The sequence below is a fragment of the Manacus vitellinus genome, unplaced genomic scaffold (genome assembly GCF_001715985.3).
Source record: "Manacus vitellinus isolate BGI_N305 unplaced genomic scaffold, ASM171598v3 scaffold_6_pilon, whole genome shotgun sequence".
NCBI classification, from domain to species: Eukaryota; Metazoa; Chordata; class Aves; order Passeriformes; family Pipridae; genus Manacus; species Manacus vitellinus.
In genome coordinates, this window is record NW_021940750.1 from 7,522,007 (window position 1) to 7,548,798 (window position 26,792).

Genomic DNA, 26,792 nt, shown 5'->3' on the forward strand with positions numbered 1-26,792 from the left:
ACAAAACAGGGCTGAAGAGCCAGTTAATCTTATTCCTTTCAGGTGTCAGTTCAGAAATAAGAGGAAAGATCTGCTTTCAACTTTGAGCAGCTTAGCTTGCAGGTCCATTCCCGAGAGAGGCCTAGCTATTACTCAAATCCACCCAGCCGCAATGAAGTGCCCAACTCCCCCTTGATGCGCTGATGAAACCCAAGAAATGCATTATATAATCACACCGGCAAACACAAGAAGGATGTGTGAATGCACAAATACAGCACATGACAATTCTCTCTTCTGGTGAGCTACAAAATCTCATGTAACAAGTTATGCTGCCTGTCTAAAGGTAGTCTACCTTCAGCCAGTCAGGTCGTAAATTACTGCTCTGACATACTATACCATACAGATTTTCACAAAAAAACTCCACCACCTTCCAGATGATTTAGACAGCAAAGCATACAAGGGTTATATCTGAATAGTCACAGAGCAATTAAGTAATGTGAACACCATGCTCAGGAACAGCAGCTACATGAAATATAGGGTGTAGCATAAAAGCACTCAATTTTTTTGTGAAACACAGTACTTAGGTTTCTGGAGTAAGAGTATCAAAATGTTCCTCAAAGGACATGAAAATTCCCTGTGTTTGTGCTTTTTAAAGCACACGTAGTAAGAATTAAACACTATTAAGTACCCCTACTACCTTAGTGCATAGCAAATTAAACCAAAATAGGGCCTACTTTGTACTAGGTACAGCAAAAACAAAGCCAGTTCCTGAGATAATTACCTAAACTACTTGTCATACTGCGAGTATGAGGCAACTAATATTGAAACTCTGCTGTCTCTGCCAGAGGGAAAGATGCCACATAGTTAAGGAGGTACAAGTTCACTTTCTATTGTGCAATCCTTGTTTGGATTGCTTGTTTCTATCTGATCTGCACGAATTCTGTAAAGTTATCATTTAATTATGCAGTACGCAAATCCCTGTGTTTCAGTTGGTTTAAGCAGTTGCAGTCAGAGCCCAGGAATTCATCATCTCCCTAGTAACACACACCTGATCCAGAAAAGACTCAGGCACAGCAACACAGGCAGACAAAAGCAATTTCTGGAAGCGACTTTAAAAATACCTTACCTACCAGCAGAGGAAATCTGCTCCAAATGACTAAATTAACAGCCTCAGGTTTTTAAGCCCCCTCCAATCCAGCAATGTTAAGAAGTGCTTTCCATCAACCCAAGCCAAAATAGCGCAGTCATCCTAGCCAGACAATTGTAAAAACCAAACTAAACCGACTCTGTAATGACACCAGCAGCAGCGTTACCAAGGAAGTTACCTGGGGCTAACTCAAGGCATCCCTGAGGGCTACCTCACCACATTGTGGCCTGGTGGTCCTAAAGCACCACAGCCTGAATGGAACATGTTTCAGGACAGTGCCATCCTCTGCCCTGGCTGTTAAGTGTCATTGCAGCTTCAACTCACAGCCCAGTCCCCATATCAGCAGCAGTCATTGACCTCATTTCCCATTTTAGGATGACCCCTAGATAAATGCCAATAAATACTGCTGCTAACACTCAGGAACATTCAAGTCCTCAGTGTCTCCAGACATCCTCTACAGCTAATTGAGAGGGGGGAAGGAGACAGGAAAATCAGTCCAGGGTCACCATGAGATCAAATGCCATGCAACTCCTCATGCTGCCTGAAGGTGAACTTCTTCAAAGCAAACATTTCCCCAGAAAAGATGCAGCAGAACTGCAACAGATTCAATACATCCAACAGCCCTCAGAAGTGACAGCATCTGTTTCTATGTATGAAGTTTGAAAAAGAACAGGAACAAGAAACACAGAAAAAATTCAGATGATTTCTGCTTTGTTGTTGGGAAGCCTTACACTGGAGCAGCACAGGCTCCTTCTAAACTCCCTAGCAAAACAGATGTTGCTAAGAGATTTTTTTATATGCAAATATCTCACCTTTAATCAGTTATAACACATCTTCTAATGAAACTCTGTTCTAATACTCAAAAATTTAGCTTCTTTTTCAAGAAACAAGAAAGGTTCTGTCATCGTGCAGCCAATTAACAGAACTGTATTTTCTTAGAAAGACAATAAAGGAAAAAAATTATTTCCTTCCCAACAACTGGTATACAATTTTTCAGCAAGGCTTCCTCAATTCAGCTCTATTACTCCAACTGAGTTATGGGGGGTTTCCCCCAAAAAGGGTGTAGCAGAATACCTGTGAAAGGTAGGATATCATGACCACCATTTACAATGTGAAAATGTAGCTGCCAGAAGAACTTTTAACACATTAGTTCTGCAAATACATAAAAATGTTCTTTAAACTTCCAATACTCTGAGTATTTACAACCCCCTAAAATTATCCCAAGGGCCAAATTACTTTATAGAATTAATTAACGAAAAATCCCAATGAACCAATTTTTAAATGTATGCAAGAATTATAAAGCACATTTTCTTCCTTCTACTGTAAGTAGCAGCTGTCCTATTTATCTTTCAGGCTTTTTACTGCACACTGGGACTGTTTACACACAAACTTTGACAGAAGTGGGAGAAAGCATTTTTAAGAGACTTAAATAAAAAAACCTTAAGAAGACTATGTGCTTCAAGAGTTTGAAATAAGCATCAGAAAACATTTAAAAAGAGCTATATACAACTTTCACATTTTGAGCTTATCTCCATAATTCCATTAATTCTATTTAACTAGAGAAAGACAGGTTACAGTTTGGGGAAAATAATACATTAGCCCACACTTAGAAAAAGTGATCCTTTGAACTTTCAAATATTTTTATTTCACCACTACAAAGACTTCTCCCTACCCATTGCCATCTTGCAACCCTTTACAAGGCACTATTGCCTGAAAAATAAAACACAACAGTCACAGCCAGCAAGGTAGTTTAGCCAAGTGATAAGCACTCATAGCACTGGTGAAAGTGTAGTGGTTGTACTGCTGCAGCACAGTTTTTACATGTCATCACGAAGTTACACAAAATACTCCACTAGCCCTAGCACCATGAAGGTAGGCAGCATTTCCTTAAAGTTATGGCACATTATATACATACAAAAACTAGCAAGATTGAGCAATATTCAGACATTTGTTAACCATAACAAATAAAGAAAAAAAGGATAACACCAGATTCCTGAATTTTTAAGCACCTGTCATAACACAGAACTGCAATTCCCTCCTCTTGCAGTGTTTCACCACTTATTTCTACCATCCTTTCTTGGAGAAGACATTAAAAAAAACAATCTGAATGAAGCATCAGCAGTTAAATACACACACACACACCCTAAGCAGATGAAGTCAGATTAATTCACGTTGCCTAACAGTTTGCTATTGCCACAAGCCATAACCTGACAGACAACTTATTTCCTCTCCACACCCATCTTTCTGGGCTACCTTCATACTGGCTCGGCTGACCTGGACAGAGTCAAGTCAGACACAGACTAGCATCATGAGAAAGGAAGATATTGGGAAAGATAAGATACTGGAGTAGTAGTTATGGAGGGGATTTCTAATTCCCTCATAATGGAATTTGATACATAGATATATAGGTAATAGATATATATCGGCTTCTCTGGTATCACCTAACAAGTAAACCTGACAGACTCCAAAAAGCACATAAGCCATAAAGGAAAAGGGAACAGACATACACCATGATCACACATGCAGGGATTCAAAAAAGGCTTTACCAAAAAGCAAGAGGCAATGGTTTGCAAAGCAGAAAGCTAAAATTGCACAAGCCAAACTTCCATAGCTGGGTTTCTTTGATAAGTCATCTTTAAAATCAGGAAGTTTCAAACTTACTTTCAGAGGGCACAAACACAATGTTTCCCAGAATCCAAGTCTCAAACTTTGTTCCGATAGTAGTTTCAACTGACTGGCACTCACTTGGAGTTTAATAGAAAGAGACTTGTTTGTTTAAAAGATGACTATTAAAAATATCTTTCAACTTTAAAACATGGCAAAAGACTACAAGATCAAATAAAAAGAAGCAACAAATTTTCCAAATGGCCCCCAAGAAAGTTTCCAGCTGTGGAGAGGAAAACCGACCCATTAAAGTTATATTGCTACTACCCATGTTGCTTCTGAGGAAGAGCTAATCTTTCCTTGTTCACATGTAACAAAATTTTGGTTTTTTAAAAGCCCATTTGGTGGATTTTGGTAGACATGAATTTTGCCCTATAAAACAACTCAAGTCTACAAGGAAGCATGTCTCTTAGTATAAGCCATCTAAAAATGTGATGACTTTTCATCATTACACAAGAAGTCTTAAACCATCTGTTCCATTGTACTGCTTTTGTTCCCTGGCCATTCAGCATTGCCTGCTACTGAAGTCTGTGGTCTTTTATCAAGCACCTGATGCACAGGGTTCATTTTCTCCTACATTTTTATCAAATATGGTGCTAATGTTGAACTTCATGAAGGGGAAAAAGTGCAAATATTCCCCAGCAAATTCTACTGTGAAGTTGCCAAGACTGTGAATAATTTTCATGTGATATTGTATTTTTCTGTCCTTCTGCTTAATCTGGACTTACCTATTCAATAATAACTACAACTCATTTGTTTTCATATGATCCAGAATTATTTTGGAATGCTAACAGTTAGACTTAAGCAATCTTGGGTATTTTAACTGACAAAACCTGAACTCTGAAATTACAGCTCTATATCTCTGTTGGCTAACTAAATAAAGTTTATATTAATTTTTGTTTGTTTGTTTCCCAGAAAAGGAAAAAAACATGGAGCAAGGAAGCCAAGAATTAAAGTGTAAATGAACAGGATGATATAGGATTTTAATTTCACATAATTTATTCCTGTTACATTTTAAAAACTAGCAAGAGTCAGAAGAGGGCTGAAAGCTAACCCAAGGAAACTGCAAGTGATAAACTTTCAATTGTCTCTTGGCCACCAGCCTCTAAACTTCGGCACCACTGGCAATTGTACAATGACTTGAAATGTGAGTTGGTAACTGCTGTTGGTCTCTGTATACAACAATTCCAACATATCAGTCAAATCTTGCATCAAGAATTAAATATGCCTTTTGTTTTCTGTAGTTATTGTACACATTGCCCTGCCACCGAACAAGATTTCCTTACTATAGAAAGCCTACATATTTTCACAACAGAGCACTCCCTGCATTTCAATTCCACCAGGAACAGATTGAGTCAATCAGATTGTACTGATCATCAAGAAAAAGCAGTCCCATGTCCTACTGCCACAAAGAATAAACTTTAAATTGATTGAAATGTGAATCTACCCTGGATTTTTACTTCCAACTGAAGGAAATGTACAATCCTCTTAACCATGCAGGCAGTAAGAATGGTAACATCTAAAAAAGCAGGTCTTGGCACTCCGTTACTAATACAATGAACAGGTTTTAAGGGAGGTTTGGAACTCACTCAAGAGAAAAACAACCCCATTGATGTTGCTGCCCTTTCGTCATAACCTGAAAGGCAGACATTCGGAACATGAAGCCTGCTCTACAACAGTTCAAGCCATACCTTTACAGTCTAGTTTACCTTCACTTTCCTCACACGCTTCTCCTTTTTGTTGCATTTTACATTTAATTTTTTGCAGTTACTTGAAAATCCTTGTTTCACCACTCATTTTCCTCGGTAAGAGAAACGTTCATTGTACACTCTATATATTGCCATTTATATACTCCAAACAAGCAGAAAGGTGCCTTTCATCCACAAAGGCCTGTAGAAGTATTTCCAGATACATAAAACATTTTTTCAGGGGAAAAAAAGCATAATGGTGTCTCTTTCAGCTAAATTGTGTCTCTTGAATGCTAAATTCTTTTTTAAAAATTTTAAGTGCAATTAACATTCTGAAGAAAGAGTGCAAAAAAACCTAGGATGCCCATGAAAAATTTTCATACATGTACATAAGTCTAATCCTGTAATTTAGATTTTTTTGAACTAAGTCACATGGCCAAAATACAATCTACAACTGTGTATCGGTCTCTATTTCACCTACTATTTATGATTACAGGATTTCAACCTTTACCCAAACACCCTCTGAGAAAGTCTGTGAAACTGTGCCACTATAATGGAGCTGAACATTAAACAACCAAACCAAAATGCATTTCACTTCAGACTATTTTAATGTGCTAAGGAAGAAGGTGAGGGGTTTGGTTTGGGGGGGTTTCTTTTTTTCAAAAGATTCATATACTCGAGTTACTTCATTTTGTCAACCATTACAAAGGCATTGTTGAAATACAGTGTAAGAAAGTAATATTGCTGTGTTTTTCTCAAAAACACAGGCAAGTTTCTTGGAGAAAGCAAGAAGGTACGGTTCAGTAGCACCAATTTAGGATTTAAAAATATTATAAACAAATACATTTTGGGAATAAATTAATATTTCTACCAAAGCAACCCATTCCTTCCTTTAAACTACACTAATGACAACATTCGGAAGAAGAACAGTCTCCTTTTCATCACAAGTTTTGCACACATAAGCTCCCATAGAAGTGATGGTTCTCCATTATTACTGTTTTTCATTATATTCCCGTATTACTACCAAAAAAAGTATGCTAGCATTCACACTAAATGCTTGCTAACCACCTACATTCAGCTGACAAACCACATGTTTCTCTGGCAGAACTCTTGATAAGTTAAGTACTCCAAGCTCAGAACCTTGGCAGAGAAGGTTCTAACTTCTCCTGTTGGCTTCTGTCTCCAGCATATTATTTGCATCCACTGGGTTCCATCTATTTTTTTTAAATACAAAAGAAAAATTAGAAATGAGTTCTTGAAGAAGAATTTCACCTAGTACTCTTATTTGGGATGGCACATTTAAATCCACTGCATAACCCTGTGGGATGCAATGAATGGCAGAGCAACCATTTCCCAGGTCTGCTTCTTTTCTGCTGGCCAGCTTCTGCAGTGCAGTGTCCTTGGCCCTCCTAAGCAAGTCCTTCCACCACACCTCCAACAAATTTCGAACAAAATCCTAAATCTGTCATCTACAGCTACCAGAAACACCTCCTCAGATTCACCTGCTCAGAAACTACATTTCTGTTGCAAAAAGAGTTGTGTGCACATTAAATCAAAAGCAGCTAATAAAAACCTGAAGCCAAGAGGTAACTGTGGTAATATGAAGATTAGAAAAAAATAAGGGGGAGAGGAGGGTGAATAAGCGTCTGAGGTTCAAAACTCCTCAATTTTAAACTGAGAGGGACAGAGTGTAGCTATACAGCTGTATGAAGTTAAGTAACCAGTACTGAAAAGCCTGCAAACAAACAATTTCACCAGTTACTGGTGCCTTTAAAAAAAATAAAAAAAAAGGAGGGGAAGGGAGAAGGGGAAAAAAAGGTAAATTTTCATGGATTGATTTCCTATATATCAGCTGCAAACGTGGTAAAAACAGAATATAGAAAAAACAGTTTAAATACTAAAACAAAACAAAACAAAAAACACCACCACACCACAACTAGCCAAAACTATTTACCCTACACTTTTTCCTTCTCCTTTTTTAAAAGGAGACCTGTTTCTTTCTTGTTTTGTTATTAGTCTGGGACTAAGGGGAAATAAGCAGAAGAAATTATGTTTAAATGTAAAGACAGCACTTGAAAAAGAACAAGGCCTTAATTTTTCACAATGCTGCAAGAACTACATTGCCAGTCTTCTCCTCTTGCCCTCTATTATTGTGTGTGATATAATCACATATTATATACAGTCATTAATCAAAAGCTTCTCAAAGCTTTTCACAAACATCTAATTAGGCCTTGTAGAAGAAACAGCATTTTTCCATCTTTCCAAACAAAAACAGGGACCTGATCCAAGAAAATGCCTTGTCTCAACCAGAACTTGTGCATTTACTCTTCACTGCTGTGCTGCCCAGCACTTACCTGGATGTCCTTTTGGGTCTCTCTCTGAGAGCTCTAAAAACACTAGTCTATAAACATACACTTTAAAACTATTTACCAGACCAATCTAGCTGCAGAGAAACTGTTGTTCAAACAAGCTGGAGGGTTTTCTTTGTATTAGGACCGAAGCATATCACACAAAGCATTCTAAGTACAACTATCAACAGTGCTGCTAAAAACTAGCCTGGCTAAAACAAGAACTTCAGCCCAAAAACACACATTAAGATATGCAGAAACTAAATGTGCCATGAGCTAAAAGGACATGAGCTTCACTTGAAAAGGAAGTTAAGATTTCAGACCATTCCTTTCCTTGAAAGTACACACAATGAAAACATACCTGTTCAACAAACAAACCCAGACTCCATTTCAGCAATATTCTGACTAATATCTGGGACCTTTAAAGGTCCCTTCCAACCCAAATCACTGTATGAACCATTCTAATATTAATCAACACTACATAAAATTAATAACTAGGAAAATCCATCTCCTGCATGTGAAAACAGTAGAAGACAAAGGTTGTATTTTGCAAACAAAGCCCTTTGCTGTCTTCTTTAGACGTGCCATTGTTACCCCTGCCACCTCTGTGCAACAAAGCGACCTTGGTTGCCACCTTGTGTCCTACAGAGCAGGCATTTGAAAGAGAACCTACTCAAGGTTGAAAAAGAGGGGGAAAAAAAATCTAACCAAATCTCACAGGGCAAATCCAGGTCCCAGACAAACTTTGTACACAGTCAGTTTAGCTGGAGATATTAATATCCCAAACCACTTGCTTACAGCCAAGGATTTGCCCTTAGTAACTTCAGTCTCACTTGTAAGGGCAAATAAACAAGGCACACTTGGACAAGATCCAAGCCAGCCTATCTTAGACAGCACTGACACAATCCCTGCAGCTGAAACGGAGAAGATGGGGAGGGGGAACTATTTGGTTGTGGGTGAAATACAGGGCCTTTGTCAAACATGCCTTTGGTCTGCCTCGATACAGTGTTTTTCTGAGAATCTGAGCAGTCATACTGAGATGGCATGACTCAACAGGTGCAGACATCTGTCTCATCTACACAAAGGTGTAAAATTAAGAACTGTAGGGTAATGCTAATGAAAATATGCAACACTTTGAACCACTTCACATCATCCCCACCACCCTTATAAAACTTTCTCAATACAGTCAGAAAGTAGTCTCTAATAAAGCTTTGTACTGACAAACTCTCCTTTTCCCTGTTTTATCATGATTTATACCTTAAAAACAACCACATTCCTGAAAGCAATTTACTGAATATTAGACTCAAAATTAAAAGGCAACACTCTTTTCTTTATGGTGATCTGACAAAGAAGACAAACAAATAAACAAAAGTTAAAAAAAATCATAAAATTTACAACATTTATTACGCTATATTCACTATATACACTACAATAATACACTGTATTATTAAATAGCTAGCCTTGCAGCTGAAGATGCAATATACCTACTGAGAGTTTAGAAACACCTTTTATAATAAATCAGAATGCAGTTAAAACACATAAAGGTGAGAAACCCAAGGAAACAAGAAACATTTGTGAACATGGGCATTTTGCAATAAGCTTAAGGATCCAATCCTTATGTCACTCCTCCTTATCTTTCAGAGTCTCACAATACCCGCAGAAAATGCAAACATTCAATTATGAGTGAGCTGCTATGCAAAGGCAAACCCCTTGCCTCCAGTTCCAAAACAGGCAGTAGCTTTGACAGCAAACTTATAAATACTCTAGGGGGGGGGGGGGGAAAAGCTGCTGGTGCACTTCCGCAACAACACAGAGGCCAGATAACTCCAGATATAACCTCTATGTGTCCCACACCATCCAAAAGTCACTTTAGTCTCCTTAACCCCATGACAAATGATAGCCCTGGATCCTCCTAAACCAAGAGACCAGTGCATGAATTCCTAATGAAACTGTGCATTCAATACTAGTGGCTGAGCACATTTCATTGCCTTTTAAAAGAGGATAAGAATACAACATATTCAATAATCCAGTAATGAGCATCTGCACCACCTTCACAATAGCACTCACATCCACATCCTGGAAAATTGATTTTTTTACATACTCATTTAGAAATCACACCATCTTTCCTATTTTACAGCCCCATCATTTCTATTTCACTATCCAGTATTAACCACAAGATTTGATTATCTAAGGAACCAGACAAACAAACTTTAGCAATTTCCTTTAGAAAAAGTAATTTTATGGGTTTTTTTAAATGAATATGAGCACTAAGGGAGACTAAGTCAAGTTCCACTTGATAATTACTCATTTCTATGAACATGTGTTGACATTTTTCAGCATATGGCCATTTTTTCTAAAGCAGAATCTCAAGCTAAATTTCATGTAAGTGACTTAAACTGTTTCCCAGCACTCATGCTTTTTATTCTTATCTTTACCAGACACAAGACTGCAAGATTTCCTGATAACCACCCACTTGGAATCGAGGGATAAAGAAACCAACACAAACCCAGAGACATTTTGCTATTCTTACTTTCCAAGTGAGCATACTTGGTGCCTAAAAGCAGCTCTACTGAATAGGCAAATCACTTTTTTTAAGCACAAACAGGAAAGGAGGGAGATGTATGTCCAATGTTACCACAACACAGTTGCACCTCCTTATCCCAGTCATATAGGGCCCCCTTCCCTCAACAATATGTACAAGCTGTCACTTTCTGTCCTCTTTACACCTCTCTTCCCACAACCAATGTCTGCCCGTTCTGAACAACCCCCCCACTGTAACATATGTTTCAGAAATATTTGCTAACTTCACTTTTACTTCCAGTTTCAGCCTAGCTCTCACTTCAAACCATCTGCAATAAGGATCAATCCAATAACTCACTATCATCAAACCTCTATCATAAGAAAAAGCATGAGAATATTAGATGCAGTAGCATTCACAAAACTGATGAGAAAGTATGGCAATCCAGAAGTGTAAACAACTACAGGACATCCTTTCCACGAGGAAGCCAAGGCACAAACAATTTAGACAATGCATTTTACAGAAAGCAACATTTAGAGAAGGCACAACACAGTCAAATCTTTTATGGAGTATAGCAAGCAAAACAAAATAACAAACAGGAATATAAAGAAAGTAATGAATTCAAGATACAGAAAATTATGGTTTTAAAGCAATTATGATTTCGATACTATTTTTTCAGTACTTTTACTTGAATACATTCCCTCAAAAATACACTTTAATCAGCACAAGATAGGAAATGTCTTTCGTGCTGATTTGCTGTGTCTATCACTAGTTTAAAATTTAGAACTTCTTTTTTTTTTGAACTTCAATTGCATGGGCCCTATCAGCCTATACCATATTTTCTTGTCTTACAAATTTTTCTATAATAAAAAAAAAAAAAAAAAAAACCAAACCAAACAAAAAAAAAACAAACCACACAAAAAAACCAACACAAATCTATTGTAGTTCTTTGTTTTCTGGAAATAATGACCAGATATAGAAAGGAAGTTAATGCAACAAAACTGCAGAAAATTTTCAGATTGTTTTTATAAAGGAGAAAAAGGAAGGAAGGAAAAGAGCTATTCAGAATTGAGAAGCTTTTCTAAAAAGATTTCAGAACACAGAAACTCACTGGTTTTAATCTTCATATAGCTAGATTATTTTCTTGCATTAAAATGATACGCAAAAGTAAATTTCTATGATATTATAAACAGTAAAATACTGACATTTCACAACTGCATTGGGACAATCCAACACTGCACTCATTGGCATATGATGCTGTGCCTCAGCCACACAACCTCAATTTTTCCTTGTGTCCACACCAGTATGTAGTAAGCAGCAAGTTGGATCACTTCACTGCTCTGTCTGAGAAGCAAAAACAATCCAAAAAGTCAAATAATGAAGGCCTGTGCAGACCCACGAGCTGATGTGATTCACTGTTTATGTGCCAATCTATTAGTACTACTGCAAGAGAGGTATGTAGAATGCTTCAGCAGAAAGAAATTATGGAGCAGCAGTGCAATTGTAGTCCTGGTTTACCTTCGGCTTGAAACCAAAACTACATAGGACATTTTCCAAGTTTGTGCACTGTGGGAGTTGCCTTTTGAACAAGATGCACATTTAAAGAATGTCTGGAATCAGTCAGCTCTGTAACCTACCACAAAGATCAAATCTCATTTTCAATAAAGGTTTTAAACTTAATTTTAGGACTCTTGGCCAAATTTTAGCTAAATTACTTTTTTGCTCATGGTTTCAGAAAAATGCATTTCCACCAGGGAAATCAGAATCTGTATTAGACAACTATGTAGTAGGAAATGGGATATTTAATGAAAACTTTATATTCTCAGACATTTCAAATCCCACTGCATTCATGAAATAACTTCTATGTTTTGTCCTTCAACCTATCTTTTCTGTTCACAAACTGTAATTGCCACAAAACTTCAGGTCAAAGAACACAATAACTTCAATATTATTCCCTGCTGAGGTAGCAAGCCAAACCACGAATTGCAAAGCATCTACTACCTCTAAAAGCCAAAGAACTTTACAGAACTAGGTAATATTCACTTTCCAAATGTCCTGCTTACTCAGAACACTAACGAAATTCTTAATCTTGTCTTAATCTTTCTTTTAGAAAGAAATCACCCATAAATTTCAAAATATTTCGGAAAAGGTATTAGGTGTCCAAATGTGAAGAAACATCACACAACTGTTGGGTTTTATTTTTCAGCATGTCTGTACTGAAAGACTAACTTATATAATTTTTTTTAAAAATAACAGACTCAATATTGTTGTTTTTTCCTTCCACTTTTTGTGGCTTAATCCTGGGATGAAAAAAAATTCATCCAAAGGATGGCATTCATGCCGCCAACACACATACAGTTTTTGGCAGGCTACAAAAGAAGTCGGTACTCCTCACAGAGCAGCTCTGTGCTACACAGAGGCTGATGTCAGTAAAATATTAGCCCAAACTGAAGTCTATTATATAAAATATATGCAAACAGAGTCCATACTATGAAAATTCATTTCTCTTGAGGAGTAGCAAAGTCTTTAAAGGCCTTATACGTAAAAATAAATTATGGAGTTTGTCTCACTCCACATTTCATTTTTAACTGGAAAAAAACCACTAAATAATACAGAAAGAACAAAAACCACACATGGAAAGCACAACCAAAGACAGAAGATTCCAATGCAAGATATTTCTCTCTCACATGCCTTTAAGTAATTACTGCTCTTAAAGCTCTTTGTCTGTCCTTTGACACTGGAAACAGATGAGGAACTGTATCTTGAATAGAAAAATTGATTCATATAAAGGACAAAAAGAACAGCACTGAAGGTCTTCACATTAATTTTTTTTTACTTATAAATTCAGTAAGCAATAGAAGTTTTTCAGTTCAGCTCATCTTTTGCAGAATAACACACTTAGTAGCAGCATATAAAAACATTAAACAAAACACAATAAGAAATGCACCGTCCTCTATTCCCTGATTCCTCAATAGCTGATTCCCTGAAATCTGGTACTTTGACATAGCTGCAAGCTTAACTCATAACTCAAGCTACTAGAAGGACTTTGCTGCTCAGATTTCTTTGAGCAGATACTGTTTTCAGGAACTAACGGACCTGTTTGATGAAACAGACCCATTAAACAGACATGAGAGTAAATAACCTTTATAGGTACTGCATGCAGCAACTCTCTTCTGGAGTATGAAGACCATAAGCACTCTGAAATATGCATATACACATATTATTATAAGTATATATGGTTATATATGCTTATACTAATATTCTTGGTAATAATAATGTTGAAGCTGGTCTTAGTGGAACCATGTTCAACACATGAACCAAGTTCTCATGTTGTTTTACATTATTTGTCATTCCTATCATTTCTTCCAGGAACTGATAAAAAAAACCCCACCACATCACATTCTCTTCGTTAAATGAACTTTGCTGTTTTATCTTAGAATATGCTGAGTTGGAAATGATCCACTAGGATCATCGAGTCCAGCTCCTGATTTTTATGCACCTACAACTGAATCTGGATCAAACTATTTGGTTCAAAAAGATCATCTACCCCACTCTACACTGCAAAATAAAAAGCATTACTATGCAAAATATGGCACTGTGCTCCCCACAAAGTCAAGGCAGGTAGTTATAAACTTGGACAATAAATAAAAGCACAAAGTACACATTCATGGTCAATTGTATGACACATAAAACCAGTTTTCTGTTCATTATCCACGTAGAACTCTCATCAAGTCAAAACTTTCTTGCGTAAATATCTATTTGCATGTAATATTTGCATGCAATTATTCCGAGGCAACAAATGGACTTAAAAGGTTGTAACATTTTATGAGATCATCTTTATGCTTATGGGTTATACGCTTTTTAAAAGCAGTGAAAAGCAATTTTTTCAGAAGGCAACAATAAAAGAACCTATTTAGTAAAATATAAATTCAGAAAATTAATCAGAGCAAATGTACAATTGTAAATAAAAACCATTACAACTACTCATTCAACTATTTGCATACTCAAAAGATATGTTTGAAAATTCACTCTCAGAAATAAGAAAAAAAATTTTCTGAGGCCGTTAATTACAACCATTTCAAAGTTTCGAATAAAAATTCCCCATTCTTGGAATGCAAAGTCCAAAAAATGAAACAAGTCTAAAATTGAAATTCTTGTTGCCAGCACTGATCTCTACGTAATTTATTACAGACTATAACAAAAATAACAACAGAAAGAACCTTTGGCAGCATAGCACTGTTCTACATTAATTTGTCATGGCAACCAAGTTTTGCTTTTAAACCCACCTGATAATGAAACCTTTCCAGAAATGTGAGATTATAATGCTACTTTTCTTAAGAAGTTACAAGGCCTTAATACAGTATGCAGATGAGACGGTGAAATATAAAAGAGTCCTGTTCCTGATTATCAGTGGATATGAGGAATCAGGTACCCTGACCAGGCTTCAAATTCTTTGATTTTTACAAGTCTGTAATTTTTTCATAAGTGAACTACTTCAAATATGTTTTAGGAAGAAACATTATTTTCTGTTTTAACTTTCCAATTGCAGAATCTTACAATTTATCTCTAAAATTCAGTATGTAGTTTCAGAAGATAAAAGTCCTTATACTAAATCTTTCAACCTCACTAGACAACTGCAACTTGCTAAGGGAAGGTCAGAAATAGAACCATTCACTAAATACACTGTTCTGGACCAGAGATCCCAGAGATTCAACCCTAATGCTCAATCCCATATAGTGTTAACTGCCATAATAACATACCTAGTGAAGCTTGATCTCATATGCAATTAAAATGTACACAGATTACATTTATGTGTTTTCTTGAATATGTCAGGGATGCCTCAGATCACCAAAATTAATTTTAAAATATTTTTATTTTCAAATCTGTTAACTAACGTATTCCTCATTCACAAAAGCCTGTTAAAATTTCTTTACTAGAACACTAAACTCCAAATGCTAAAAAAAGTCTTCTTTAATATATCTTAGAAATTAAAATTTTGTTTTATTATTACAGACTATTACACATAGTATCATGGCATATCAAGATAATACTGCTTCTGTTTTTAAAACTCAGCTTATTGCACAAGTATAGTGGAAATGTGATTACTCACATTAAACTAATTACAACAAAGATAAATACATTTAAATGGTTCTTTTATCAGTAAAAAAACACTATACAACTATGGTTTTAATTATTTTTAATGTAGGTTAGCCATATCACACTTTCCACTTCCTCTCCCAACATTTAACAAGACATAAATAGCAGAAAGTAGTACTCTACTTATAACAGGGGAGAAGGTTGTGGGATGTGTATACAAAAATACAGTAAATATTAATCCATGATAGGAACATCACTAAATCCAGCAACAGCATATAACTTCCTACATTTTGTATTCTCCCAGCTTACCCAAAGCTGCTCCACGTCAAGAAATAACTGTCAACAAGTAATTTGGAGGGACCATTTTGCCTCCCAGTAACTTCCTGGCTGAAGCAGCAAGTTCACAGATTACTTTACTGTCTCTTACAGTTAATTGACAAATTATTTTCAGTTCCTTATAGTCAGTTTGCAATTTATGGTCAGCCTGCATTTTACATGTCACCTCCCTATTCCAAAGTCATGATAACTTAACATCAGCAGAGCAAGTCAGTGGCAAAGAACCTTACAAGCATCAATTTCAAAATAAAAGGTAGATACAAGAAAGATAGCATTTAATTACAGAAATTTACCTGTAAATGGTTTTTTTTGTGGGGTTTCTTTCCACTACTTTCATTTACTTGCAGCCTATCTCATCTGTGAAAGCTAAGGCAGATTCTTGGAACTACTGCTGAACTGGAACAGAGTCCCAGGACCTAGTTGGGTATGCAATATCCAAACTAGTAGATGATAAGCAGTAATTAAAACATAAAGCAAGTAAACTGAAGGCAATCAAGTGCACAGAAGAACAATGTTTCCAGTTAGATAGTCTCCTATCTTCTTCAGGCTTCAGACAGAATCACATCAGTCATTTTGCAGCAGTTCTACACACTGGCCCATTTTTACAGAAACTACCATTTTGTTTTCTAGCACTTGAGCTGCCAACAAAAGAAGTTTGACTGATCTTTTAAGGCAGCAAAGAACTAAAAAAAAATTAAAATGTATGCTTGCTAACTATCTGCAACAATGACTTGGGATATATGACTAGTAAAAGAAATATCATGGGATATTTCTTGAACAACAGAAGAAGCATTATTGCATTATTATATTACAGAGATCTCTATTCTATTTCTGAGAAATAATTATGTGGGAGAGTATATCTTCAGAAAACAACACTTATGTAGTTTACTTCAACAGGTACTATTTTTTAAAAATAAAAGTATCTAGAAACAAAATATTAGATGCTTTGGTAGAAAGCAATAGCCACTGATCAGCAAAAAAAATAAAATCATTCTTTGGGTACAACAAGAACAGGCCACAAAGGAGAATGTTCTCTTTATGGATATTAACATGAAACTTTGAATGATTTATTTGGTTTATCTTGAAGTCATGTGGGTTTTTTCTGCAATACAAGAGAACAGACTTATCTCAGAAGTATCACAGAGCATCATCATGTTTTTGCAATTAATTTTCAAAAGCAAAATGAAATTACACAAACATTATAATCCATGAAACACTAATTGCATTAGGATTATCATGTGATTATTCAGAATATAATTCTAGAACTAACATATATCACTTGAGACACTATCAGAAACAACTTCATTCATGTAATACTTCACAATTATTATATTCGGCATTTTGCAGCCCCAGAGCCCAGAGATTTACTCTCTTATAGGTTATCTACAAGTCTCAGAGAAATAATTCCAAAGGCAAATAGACTAGAATTATTCTGATCATCTTTCCCTTACTATCTGAAATGTAACATGGTGCATTTCAGATATCCTCAAAATCTAGGGCAAATGATTTCTTCACATTATTATATTGGCTTTCAAATCTTGCCTGCTACATACCTCTCTACATAGTACAGCTCTGACTGTCAGCTAACCACTGGAATACTGACAGGTCTAAAATACACCTGTCTATATGCAGCATACCGATTTACCCTCCCAGGGAAGGGGGCAAGGAGGGAGGTTCAGGGAAGGCAGCACCCTGGGAGACTTCACCTGAGTGCAGGGGAAGAGGTACAAAGGGCTGGCCCAGCACTATCACAGTACTACATACACAGTTAAACTTAACTGATGTCACACATTTTATTCATCAGTTTAAAGTGCTCAAACAAAAGACCCTGTTAAGTACAGCTGAGATTTACAGTACTTGTTTCTTTCAAAAATGTCATTAATTCAGCTTCTTATTATGCAGCAACAATGAGGAACTGTTTACAAATCAAAAAGGCACCTTCCTAAGGGTAGCAAACAAGTCAGGGTGTGGTTGCCTTGCAATTGGCAGGGAACGTGTGTCTTTCAAATATTTCCAGTTCTACCGTGCAGCAGCTTGGGTTTAAGGCAGCATAATGAAACAGGTTAAAACGCATTCAGAGTAATCTCATGCCATTGCCACAACTACAAGGTGTGCCTTTTGGCTCTGCTAGAGCTACTCTTTACTATTCATCTTACTTCGCTTGCCTGTTCAAAGAAAAACATCATTTCTTTACAATAAGTTATGTAGTAAAGCACCCTGATTTCCATAAAGAGAAGTCCAACCATTTAGGATTTGTTAAAAGAGACAACAAGAACACAAAAACTATTTGATGCAATATATCCGAAAAGTTCAGGAACATACATGGAAGTTTAAGAGAATAGCAAGATCTCTCATTGAAGGGTCTTACAGAAACAAAATTCTTACACAATGAGAGCAACAAATTACCTGGAAATTACAACCGATCCACAAATACAAAGTGGGAGATAGGCAGAGGCAATAAGCTTTTTCAAATGGTGACACAGGAATGAGAAAAGAAGGGAAGAGGATGATGCACTGATAACCTTCCTCAAGGATCTGCACTTTGACCTATGCTTATAAATATAAACTGACAGCTGAAGAAACTTTGTAAACTTTGCCAAGCTAAAAGTTTGAGATTTAGTGAGAATAATCTTGTCTGATTATTCTGATTAGCTACAGAAGGCTTGCACAGCAACAGGCTGATTGTGAAATAAAATGTTAGATTAAATCTATTGCCAATAAATGCCATAGGAAGGGTAAAGTAATCTCAAGTGAATCCATGTATTAGCAAGTTTCAAATTTTAGAAGGGAAAACAGAACAGAAATCATCACCACAAGTTTTTTCTTGACTACTGTTTGTCACTTGCATTGTTCAAAAAGATAGAGGGACTAGAGAAAAAGTTAAGAGATATAGCACAGCTTCTACACAAACAAAAATTATGGATAATTATGGCCTTGGAGGGATTAAAAAAAGACACAGCTAAAATCATGAACACTGGCAGGAAATAGTTATCCATTACATACAAGGACTGGTGAAATCTCAGTAAGATAACCAAAGTTTAACAAGGAATTTAAAAGCAAGTTTCTTCCCTGCAATATATAACTTTTACCACAGGACAACATCGAGGTCAGAATTCCAGTTTGATTCAAGAAGTGAATCTATTGAAGATCAGGCACTTTTTAACAGAGCACCCTAATACTGTCATCTACAATACTGGCAAGTCCTTAAGCTACTGGAACACTATAAATAACAGCTTGTAGTACCTTGTATATGACTTGTAATAACTTCTCTAACATTTTCCTCTCATATTAAAAACAAATAAGGGAGTGGGCACGTCAGCAGTGCTTAGATTTAGCAGGCTTAGATTTAACAGTCCTCAGAACTGATACAGTATTGTTTAATATGTATTTAAGTCACTCTCAAATGAACAAAACAATTGTTCTCTCTTTTTTCAGTACATATTATATGCATTTACTGAATGCTACCAGAACTTTCTCCCATCAAACCACAGTTTTCTAGACACCATTTGGAGCAGGGAAGAGGGTGGAATGTCACAAGGGTCACAAGTGAGTCACCTGAAACTACAGAGTAGCAAAGCTGAACAACTTCCTTCATTAAGGAGTCCCTATAAAATTTGAAACAAATCCCACACATTTCTGTATCATGAGAAGGTTTATATTGGGTTGAAATATGCACATAATGAAAAAAATAAAAAGTTAGATTCTTTTTCATACACCAAACTTTCAACTGCTCAAGGCTTGTATTCAATCCATAAAAACATCTCTTATTTGTAAAGCACATAATTGAAGATTATGCAACTGTATTATGGCAGTCCCAAAATACCATGTGCAGAAAGCACCAAAGTGTTTACAGACAATACTTGCCAAACAGTCATTCCATCAAAACCACAACTCAACCACTACTTGAACTAAACTTGTTTGAACCAGATTGAAATATAGATGTAAAGTATGTTCATACTGAATTGCAAAACAAATGCCAGGAAAATAAAAATAACACACCTGTTGGAATGCACTTACAGAAGCAATCTGCCATGCACAGAGCTGGCAGTAATACCCTCTAGTATAGATTTGAAAGAGGAGACAAAAACACAATAAGTTTCGTAACAGGAACTCACAGAAAATTCATAAATACATAAATACCTCACTGACATTGTTTAGGTGGGAACCGCACTGAGAAACAAAACAAGTGACCCACTCCCAACAAGAGGGAAAAACAAAAAGAAAGAGAACCAAGGGATCTGTCACCCATAGATTTCAAGTACAGCTTAAAACATAACTAGATTATTCTCATCCAACAGCTCTGCATTGTGTAAAGAAAGACACTTTGTCTCATCCCAGTTTCTAGTGTCCAAAACAACCCACAAAAATCTCAATTAATATCCCCATTGTAGAAGGATATAAAACCAAGAGTTACAGAAGAATTGTTGTTACTGTGAATTTTCCCAGAATGAGACAGCAGCTGCACTATACCCGCAAAGGTGCATTTGTTACAACCTGGGTTCTTCTGGGTTTATAGATAAAAGTTATACCAACTCTTTAAAAACATATTTACTAGCTTTACTAGCCTTCAGAGAAGGCAACATATAAACACCCAGAAACATCTGAAGTTACCACTGTACTTTTAGGATGTAATTTGATGAGCAAATTTTTCAGTGCAGCTTCCTGCCTCTCTACTGCCTTCTCAGTTGTGCAAGTATGTATGTGCAAGGTGGATGAGGACTGAGACAGCAAAATGACTCAAGGCCCAGATGCAAAATCTAGCAGTAGAAAAGGCCAGTCATTATGCAGTTTCAGGTGTAGATCTGACACATAAGGCACCCTAGTTCATCATTAAGTATATTATGTTGAATTACAAGTCCCTTTCCTAGGCTGTCAAACCATTTTGAGAGACATCTCTCAATATCAGAACTGCAAAGGAGAGTGAATGAAATCCTGGCCCCCAAAACTCGCACTTAAGCACATTTCAGTCTTAGGTGCTTGTATAAGCTTACAGCTTTCAAATTTAAACAAACAAACAAACAAACAAACAAAACCCAAACAAAAAAAGCCACACAAGAAACACACAAAACCAAACAAAAACAGAAACCAAACAAAAGCCCCCTCCACGCTATATTCTGTCTTAACAACACATTGCTCCTTTGGGCACATACAAATGGCTCACTAAAATTCAGAAAATGAGGGCCATTTGGCATACAATAGATTAACAAGCGATATCTCTACAGTTTAGCTTAGGCAGGAATTACGTAGGAAATTTTGAAAATTCTACCAAAACCAGTCCAAACTGCAAATGAAGACAAAGTATAAGCTATTTTAGGGAAAAACAGCTGAACTCATTACACTGAAGAGCCTTCCTAAGTACTCCTCAAGAAGGCACTAAGGAAAAAAGTATTTAACATTTTCAATAATTTTCTAATCTCCAAGGAGCAAACAGTACCTAAACAATTGTTAGCTTATCTGTACCACCACAGTATGTTTAAACTGCCTTTACTCTTCCTTCAGCTGTCCTTGCTTTAGGAAACATGAAGGAAAAAAAAATGTACCTACACATGGGCAAAGCACTTTCCCTTACTCTATCATGTTATTTAAAAAGAAAAATTGAGCCAAATCCATGTTACCATTGCGTTGCAGAAATTACATTGTCTTTGGTAGAAATAAAAGACCTTCAAATGTAAAACTGCTGTACTAACTCAATTTTGCCACAGGATGATTCTTCCTGTCCATCAAAAACCCTTCTGAATTCCTACAACCCATTTTTTTAAAACGTCATTCTACTTCTGAGTCCATTAACAATAAGAACAAGAAGTCAGAAACTGTTACAATGAAGTCTATAGCTATACAGATAAAGGAGTCAAGAGAAATTAAACACAGAAAAATCCAGATACCGTTTAACAATACACTGTGGAATAGACCTTCAAAAGAAACAGAAGGTTTCATTCTCAGCCCACTTCTGTTCAATCCTCTTCATAGTGTGAGCTTTCTACTGCATGCCAAAAAATCATCAGGCAAAACTTTAGTATCTGACAAGAAAAAATGCTTTTCAAATTCAAATTAAATGCATTTTAGGCTATTTCAGAATCACTCAGAATCACACTCTGAGTTGGAAAGGACCCAGAAGAATCAACAAGACCAACCCATACAGGGATCAAACCCATGACCTTGGTGTTATTAGCACCATGCTCTAACCAACTTCAAACCCAAAGCAACTCCCAGAAGTTATTCCTGAGTAATAGTCATGACCTCAATATACCAAACCTCATTTATAAGAAAATGCTCTGCTTCCTCCAAGGGTCATAGCCAACATGCCACTTCAGTCTTTTTCTCACATTTCAAAACAAACAGACACCAAAAAACTAACCTCCTCAACAAACTTAGTGTTCTGCCATCATCTATCTATACTCTGGAAAGCACTTCACGTCTGCCACTAACATTTTCTAAGGGTAGCTATTCAGAATGATGATATTTTGCCTTATGCTGAAACTGAATTTGTCTGCTGTCCTTATCCTTCATAACTTCCTTTGTTCTTTCCACTTATGTGGCAGGAAGTGGTATGTTCTGTATTACAGTAGCCAGATATCCACAAAAGTAAGGTTTACACAAGTTGAATTCTTACCCTGCTCATCAATTCCTTTAGATAGTTGTGGGTTCACAAAAATCTTCAGATTTTCATTCCTGTCAGGTTGACATCTGGTCAAGTCCAAAGAATAGTTTGCATCTAAAATATATCAGAAGTTGGAGATTTGATTGAATGTCAACAGCATTGTGACAGAGATAACACACACCCAAAAAAATCCCTTTTTCCTCCAAAAAGTATTCTAAACCTGTTTTCCTCCTTTGTAAAAGCTTTTTCAAGCGAAGTTTTAGTCACAGTTGCAACCATATAAGCAATTCACAGAGCAAACTGATAAACTGAGTAAGACTACATGGAAAGTTCAATTATGGATGCACCATATGCCTCAATAATCCTTTAGGTATACAAAAGGAATCAATTTGTGCAATTTGTTCAAAACACAAAAAGCCCTTTTGGCAAGATCATCCTTCAGCTGAACCATCAGTTTGAACACTTGCCTGCTGAAAACATCACCAGTTCACACAGTAATAACAGTAACTTAAACTAGCACAGAAGTAACATGGCTCTGAACCACTTGGTTCTGCTAAAGGAACAGATACATTAGGATGGCAGGGGAATTTGCCAGATCCATATGTTTATTAGCCAAAATAAGCAGTGGGTTTTTGTTTGGTGGTGATTTTTATTTCCTAATTGACCTTCCTCTGATACTTAAGGTGACCCTTACCTAAGTCTCTCAGCAGTGTACAGCAGTAGCCTTAGATGTACAGACCTACTTCAAGTTTTGTAACTTAATTTACCTCTTACTTTATACACAGTCAGAACTGCAAATCAGTAAATTCTAAAACTGAAATGTTTATGTCCCAGCAAATGTATACAGTCAAGAAGCCTCTTACATACAACCTCACCAAAAGTCATTATTATCACAACAAATTAAAAAATTGAAAACATTAGTAACATTTGTTATTAGCCTCAATTTAAAAATACAGAAATCTGATTATACCTGGAAAATGTGTTCTAGTATCAGCTTTTACCTCTTTCTGCAGGCTGGAGTTAAGGGTCACACTTCAGGAGACACAGTAAAAAGCAGTATGCCAAATCAGTAGCACTTTTTCTTACTAAAGGCTCTCAACCAAAATACAACCTGGTAGACATTCAACAGCAGCACTCTCCTGACAATTTTCTGTCCTCTTCCTCTTCCAGTGGTCATTAGCCAAGTGTTCAGCTAATTACTGTTTGATCTACTGCTTAGCGTGGATGAAACTATGCAAAGTGGAGTTTAGCTTTTAAAAACAGTCTTCATTTCATCTACTAAAACACATTAAAACAAAGCCTAATCAAGCTAGTATTCTGTACCATTTATTCTCCCACCAGTGAAAAGGGAAGGAAAGACTTCTCCAAAAGATGAAACTCATTAATTGAAGCAATTCTTACACAGCTTTTCAAACACATCAGCTGGGGGGGGGGGATCTGCCATGCTGACTACCTGCCCACTGAGCACTAAGTTGCCTCTGCAGATAAGTACTAGTGCCCCACCAGTGCCTCCTGCTCCTCAGTGCTACACAAATTCTATTTGCTCAAGAAAATTTCGATCAGTCTGATGAAGTCATAAGCAACTAAGAATACAAATTTATTAGCAAGTGTAAGAAATTTTAAACACAGGCATCCCTTACAGTTTCAGGCACGATGCGGAGGGAAGGCATTCAGTTCAACCCAGGCCAGGTTTTATGTTTTGTGAAAGGCATATCCCCACCTGGGAGCGTCTCTTCTCCAGGCACTCCCTGACAGAGCATTGCACCTGCTATCAGAGCAAGAAACACTGAACCTTCTACAAGCACATGGGCATGAGAAGAGCAGCGCTACCACTGTATAATTGCCAAGACAGGAAAGGCATTTTACCAGGCATTCCTCTTTTCTTCCTATCAGCTTTCTGGGAGAGAGGGTGGTGTTTTGTGAGGCTTTTTTTAAAGGCATGGAAACCAAAAACTAAAATACATTTACATGTGCTAGATTATTTCTTTGAATTCATTAGTTGGGAAGACAAGTAGTAAAGCGAAACAGGACTGCATTTGCCTTGGCTGCAGCTGCTTTAGAGCAGGTCTAGTTTCCATAATTAAACCCACATTTGGCATATACTGAAAGCCAAGTACAGACAGCAAGGTCTTCATATTCAACCTTCTTAGCAAAAGCAAAAATGAGCCAACTCAACTCATATTCCAATCAAGACATATCCTAAATGTTTATCTGGTGTAGGCAACTGTTCTAGAAGAAAACGATGACAGAAAGCAGTCTCAAAGTAATTCTCACACATAGGCAAACCTCCCTCTCCAGCTAAAGATTGGCTTAGTTAAATATTTCCAGCCATTTTAAAACTGTACTTCTTAAAAGATAGTTTTTAATAGAAAAGATGCTTAATAATGCACTTAATGGCAAAGAAAGAAAAATAAATTCAAGTTTATTATACTGCAATTTTCCTCAGCTTATCCATCCTACAAGCAATTCCACATACAGAACAGTTCACACTAAGGAAACTCAAGTCTGAAGTAACGACAGATTTATCTCCCTTCCTCTTATTTTCATTCCCAATTCCTCAGCATTTGTATTTCAAGATTGCATTTCCAGGACACCAGACAGACCTAGAAACAATAACGTCTCTACAGCTTCCCATAAATAAGTCACCCCTACTTTATTTAACTTAAGGCACAGACTTCCCACCCTGAAATACAGCCTTGCATTCTCCTGAAATATTCATGAATTATACAGATAAACCAAAACGTGAGCTGCTACAAGTTTAGTGAGGTTTAGTTGACCTACATCTACTACAAATATTATTTCAACAGTAAGGCTGAAAAAGTTTATAACCATGAACACTGTGGATGTTTTAAAAGTTGTTTTACAAAGAACAAATCATAGTTTAGAAAGCCCACACTTGTGACTACAGAAAGCAAGTTGCAGATGCATTATAAAGTTAAGTTCATCCTGTACAAGTGGAAAAAAAAAAAACTAAACCTTCCTCACAGAAATAAAATTCTAAGAGGTAGAGAACTCAAGTTAGCTGAATCTCCCTCCATGTGACAACCCACATAATTTCATGGCAGATTAAATGAATCATTTAAATAATCCAAGAAGCCATTCAAATAGGCACTGTTTACATTTTTATCTCATCTGTGTCCACTCATCAAATTAACAGAAAAAAGTAACATTGGCAAGATAGCAAGAGTGGCTCAATTAAACATAATTATGCCCGATAAATCTTTTCCCATGAGGTGTAAGGCAAGACAGCTGTGACAAGCATAGGCTGCAAGCTGATTTGTCCTTATATCCTGAAACACTACATAGTATCTTATAAATTAAGCAAGTGATTCAACCTGCCAACAGCCCATGGCACAAGAGCTGCAGTTGCCAAAAAATAATGCTGCGCAGGTGCCAGCAAGTTTCACCTAAAGTTAGTCTTTGGCAAAAGTCAAAGTCATATGACTGAAAATGTTACCATAGGAGAAGCCTGACCCTAAGCCAAGGGTCCAATTTCTGGATGACCTGGACTCCTCACCAAGACAGCTGTATGGCAGCTTGCTTCTGCTCTGGCAGTACCGTGCAGCCTGTTAGACGGCAAAAGCAATGTGGTAAAAGATATGAGTATCAAGGGCAAAGTGTCTCTTTTCAGTGGTTCATGTGAAAGACTAATTTGCATAGGACAAAAATATCTTTACTGTCTCTTCTCTGTTCCCTGCCACTGCTTCATTTCCCTACTCACTGTTTCTTAGAATGCCCACTCTTATATTTGTCTTATAAGCATTTATTCTGGCACGACTTTTACTGACTTTGACTATGACATATTAGAATATGGTGCAAAGTCCATCCCTGCATGCAGATCAAACAAACATTAATTTATAAATTGAAAGCTAACACCAAGAATAAAGCAGGCAGAAAGCTACTTTTCCACTCAAAGTCAGAAATCCACAACAGTTTGCTTGATGGCTGGCTTGAAGAAATGCAGCATAAACTAATATAACATGCCACACAAGGCAAAATACATCAGCAGGATAACTAAAACGGTATGTGACTACTACCAGTTCAATTTAGATGGAAAAAAACTTTAAAGAGCAGGGAAATATATTGATTAAATCTGCAGCTGTGTGAGATAAGTTTGGCTATGAATTAGAAAGTCTATTTCAAGCTAAATGATGTAAATAACCCTTTCTGGAAACAGTGATATAGTAAAAAACTATTCAATCAAAGGTTCCTCATGAATCTAGGAACAAAAATAGACATTTCTGAAAATGCAAAATCTCAACCTCTAGGTAAGATTAAGTAAAAAATATCTGCCTTGAAGTGCTCGTTGGTGCTCTGTCTAAACCCAGCAAATGACATTGACTTTTACTCACCACTAGTGAGATCTCAGCTAAATGAGCATGCCCAGTTTTGGACTGCTCAGTACAAGACAGATGGA

At 36.6% G+C, this 26,792-nt stretch overlaps 1 protein-coding gene across 2 annotated transcripts in view; it reads right to left on the reverse strand.

Annotated features, from left to right (window-relative positions):
* The window catches only part of SIPA1L1 (signal induced proliferation associated 1 like 1), a 213,072-nt gene that overhangs the window by 169,341 nt on the left and 16,939 nt on the right, over nt 1-26,792 (reverse strand). For both annotated transcript variants that reach the window (XM_029964125.1, XM_018082653.1), the window contains exon 2: nt 22,388-22,489. The gene's annotated coding sequence lies outside the window, so the exon portion shown is untranslated. The remainder of the gene's footprint in view (nt 1-22,387; nt 22,490-26,792) is intronic.